Below are 4,489 nucleotides of genomic sequence, written 5' to 3' on the forward strand. Positions count from 1 at the left end.
TTCACTTTCTTTTTTCCTGAGACCCGACCTCAGGCTTTCACAGTCTCAAGTTTTCTTCTCATTTGTAAGACATCCTTTGTTTCTGGGGATTTTAAAGTCACAGCTTTTTTCCTCACTTCTTGCTCTGGCCCTTAAGTATTTCATTAGCTCCATTCACCACATTAGATGAAGAGTGTCTTTAGCTCCGAATGATTATTAGTGGCTGTTCAAGAACTGACAATAAAAAGTCAACATTTCGGACTTCCCTGGTGGCCCAGTGGTTGAGTCCGCCTGCCAATGCAAGGGACACAGGTTCAATCCCTGGTCCGGGAAGATGCCCCATGTCTCGGAGCAACTAAGCCCATGCGCCATAACTACTGAGCCTGCTCTCTAGAGCCCACGAGCCACAACTCCTGAGCCCATGTGCTGCAACTACTGAGGGCTGTGCACTTAGAACCTGTGCTCCGCAACAAGAGAAGCCACCACAATGAGAAGCCCGCGCACTGCAACAAAGAGTAGCCCCCGCTCGCCACAACTAGAAAAAGCCTGCACACAGCAACCAAGACCCAAAGCAACCAAAAAAGAAAAAAAAAAAAAATTCAACCTTTCACTAGTGACTGGCGTGCAATGGTGTATAATTTTGTGACACCTAACAGGGTTCTATGCTCTGTAGATCACAGGACTGGGAATGGCTGTTACTATGGCTGCAGATTTTTCAAGGACGGTATTCTTTTGAACAGAAGACCCTGCAAACAAATTCTCAGATTCTGTCTTTTGTTTCCAGTCTCATTTGTGGCTCAGGTGAAACTATTTTTTCCATCAGGATAAAACTGTTTAGAAGTTTTTTTCCTTCAATAAATACAACCTTAAATAGTATAACCTTTAGAAAATGCTCTCTTTTCATTTTAACTTTAGAGTAGTTATCTAATGAAGGCAAGATATTCCTGAAGGATAGGCAAAACTGGGAAAATTGTGTGTTCCAAACCAAAAAAGAAATCACAGAATGTTAACCAAATCTTAACTTGAACCAAATCTTATTTTGCTAAGTCTTCTTTTTTAGTTCTAAATTGAGTATTAAAGCATAGAGCACAATGACATCAATACATTCTCTTAGCATAATGCTATGTATCCCAAAATGAAGCATGGTATTAAATACGAATTCCTCCACTTGGGGTTTGCATCCCATGTTTTCTCAAAGACTTTCCTCAAACACCCCCTCTCCTGCTTCAACCAATTCTCAGTTCTTGATGGAATATTACCATCAGCATACAAACAAGCACTAATACTGGTTTTTTTCAAATCAAATCAAATAAAACCTCCCATGACTTTGACCTGAATCATCTTCCCACCACTCTTCCATTCCTTCCCAATTCATTGTACGTTTTCTTGACAAATATAGAGTCATGTCAATATGATCTTCTACATCCAGTCCAATCAAGTTTCCACCCCTTCTATTCCAGAAAAAGATCTTGTCAGGGTCACACACACACAAATTTATCCAGTGGTCACCGTTCTTTCCTTAACCAGACCTTTCCATTGCTTTCAACATAACTGCTCACTTTTCTTCACAAAACTCTCTCATCTCTTAATGTCTAGGACCCCATGTGCTTGTAACTGAGTGCCTGCATTGTTAGCTGCTTCATCACAGTCTCCTTCGCTGGTCCTTTTCTCCTCCTCCACCACTAAATGTCCTGGGCTCTCTAGGTGACATGTTTTCAAGCCTATGGCTTTAAATAGAACTTGTCCGCTATCACTTCCACATCTGTACCTTAAGATTCAAACATGCCCTAGAACTCCAGAATCATATACCCAACACCCTGCTGGATATTTGTCCACAGGTTTTTTAAAAAGCATCTTAAAATTAACACAGCCAAAATAGTACTCTTGATTCTCCATAGAACTCAATTACCAAACTCTTTTCTCAGATTAACTGTTCTGAATAAATAACACTATCCAATTTTTTAAGCCAAACTTTCAGGGATTTTTCCTTATTTCTCACTGTCCATCAGAATCCCCACTCCCAAATGTACACATATAAATTATCCACGTATCACGTAAAATTTGCCTTCAAAACATATCCTAAATTTATCTTCTTGTTTTCCATTTCTACTGTTTCAACCATCATTGCTCAGATTATTCACAGCACTTTAGCTAGTCTCCCTGCTTCCATTCTTCTCCCTACACAATAGTTTTCTGTTTGGTTTTCCTTATTAACTTTATTGAAGTGTGACTTACATGCAATAAAAAAGCACCTATTTTAAGTTTGCAGTTTGATGAGCTTGTCAAATGTATACACCCATATGATCATCAACCCCATCAGGATACAGAATATTTCCATCACCCCCCAAATTTTCCTTGTATCCATTTGCATTTTACCCACCCTCACCTCTGGCCTAGGCAACAACTGATATGTTATCAGTTGTTGCCTAGGCCAGAGATTACTATAGATTAGGTTTACCTCTTCTGTAATAGTATATACATGGGTTCATATGGTATGTGTTCTTTTGTGTCCTAGGTAGCTCAGCACATTTTTTGAGATTCGTCAATGCTGTGTGTCTAGTAGTTTGTTTCTTTTTATGGTTTGGCTATACCACAATTTGTTTAAGAAAATATCAAAGAAAATCTTTGTGATCTTAGAGGATAAAACTACTAAATAGGCTATAATAAAAAATTAACACCATCAGTTCATCATGATGAACTGCCCAAAATTAATGTATTAAATAACTTAGAGCCCAGGGAGATGATGCTAGGAAATCTACCAAATAAACCATCTAGTCTAAAAATCATATAATCATGAGGAAGTATACTTATAAGCCCATTCTTCAATGGGGAAGTACTAAGGTTCAGTAATTAAACATAAGAAGTACATAAATAGTGAGTTTGGGGGAAAAGAGATTGTTTTCTGGGATAATCACACATAGGTGACAAGCTAAAAATGGCATAAAGTCCATTGAAATTGGTTACATAAAATTACAAGGTATCTGAGGCATCTGCATTCGAGACAATATTCTCCTCCAGTTAAGGTATGGAAAATTAGACATAGGGCATTTCCAAGTAATGTAGTCAATACTACTGTAGTATTAAGTGGACAGGAAGTCCTGCTTTTAAACTGAAATTGTTCCTATTAGCTTTAATAACTGATGTGAGCACTTTTAAAGTCTGGATAGCCATTAAGGATTCATTTCCACAATATGCCTCCATTTAATGTGAAATCAGATGGAAGGTGTCCCAAACAACTGTTCAGTTTCTTTTTTTTCAGTTATTCATTAATTAATTTTATTTTTTGTTCCACCTGTTGAATGTGCTCTTTAAAAAGACTTTGTATGTTCCATTGTTCAGTGAATTATTCTATAAATTTCAGGTATGTCCTGCTGGTTGATATTTTATTCACATCTTTTATATCCTTAGTAATTTTCTGCAGAAATTTCAACTATAATGTGGATTTGTCTCATTTTGTTTGCAGATTTTTTGCAGTTTTTGCTTCATAGATTTATGAATCTCTGGTACTAGGTTCACAGGGATTCAGAATTGACACTTTTATTTTTATGAAATTCCCCTTCTCATCTTTGTCAATATTCCTGGTTGTGAGGACTTCTCTGTATATTTTCCCATTCTCTTACTGTTGGACTATCTGTAACTCCATATTTAAAATGCACTTCCTCCAGATGATATAAAATTGGATTTAGCTCTTAAATCCAGTGTAATATTCTTTGGCTTTTTTTTAAGAAAGTTTAGAGCATTTATAATTAATCTAATGATTTACATGGTTGTTTCTAAGTGTACCATCCAGCTATTTGTTTTCAATTTGTCCCATACGTATACTTTTTTGAGTTTTATGGTTTTATTAACACGAATACAATGTGCACACAAGCTGCCTCTTCATTTTCTTCGCTGTGCAGCCTGGCATTGGGATTGGTACTGACAGCCAGCTAGGCTGCTCTTTCCACAATGGCTCTGTGGTTCTTAGAGGAGACGATGTGAGAAATCACAGCCCAGTAATATATGTTCCAGATCAGCAGCATTTCAAGCTCCTTGACATTGTGGACAGAAACTTTCAGAAGTCACTGGTCAGCAAGTGCTTTGTTTTCTTGTTGTTCCAGTAACCAAAGTTGGACATCAAAATCTGGCCCCTGAATCTCCTGCACACCCTATTGTCATGACCCTGGGCTTCTGCCAGTTCTTAATTATGACATATCGGTCTGACTGGTGCTGGATGGATTTGTTGGTTCTCTTTTTGAACTTTGGCTTCATGAGAGGTCTGAGGGTGGCCATGATGCTGAGGAGGACGTGTCCCATATATTTTTTGTTCTCCGTCCCTGCATTTTTTATGACTATTTAAATATTTTCAATATTCAATTTTTCTTTACCATGGTCTTACTAGCTATAACTTTTACGTTTATGCAGTAGGAGCTCTAGGGTTTGCAATACGCATCTTATCACAGTCTTTCTTCAAGTAATATTATGCCTCTTGAGTTTTAATGTAAGAAATGTATAACAGTATATTTCTATT

General features: G+C 37.5%; 1 pseudogene; it reads right to left on the reverse strand.

Annotated features, from left to right (window-relative positions):
• Positions 1-3,812: 3,812 nt before the first annotated feature.
• On the reverse strand, positions 3,813-4,251 carry LOC130707164 (60S ribosomal protein L32-like; annotated as a pseudogene).
• Between the last annotated feature and the right edge of the window lie 238 nt (positions 4,252-4,489).

Source organism: Balaenoptera acutorostrata, chromosome 2 (genome assembly GCF_949987535.1).
Source record: "Balaenoptera acutorostrata chromosome 2, mBalAcu1.1, whole genome shotgun sequence".
Taxonomy (NCBI): Eukaryota; Metazoa; Chordata; class Mammalia; order Artiodactyla; family Balaenopteridae; genus Balaenoptera; species Balaenoptera acutorostrata.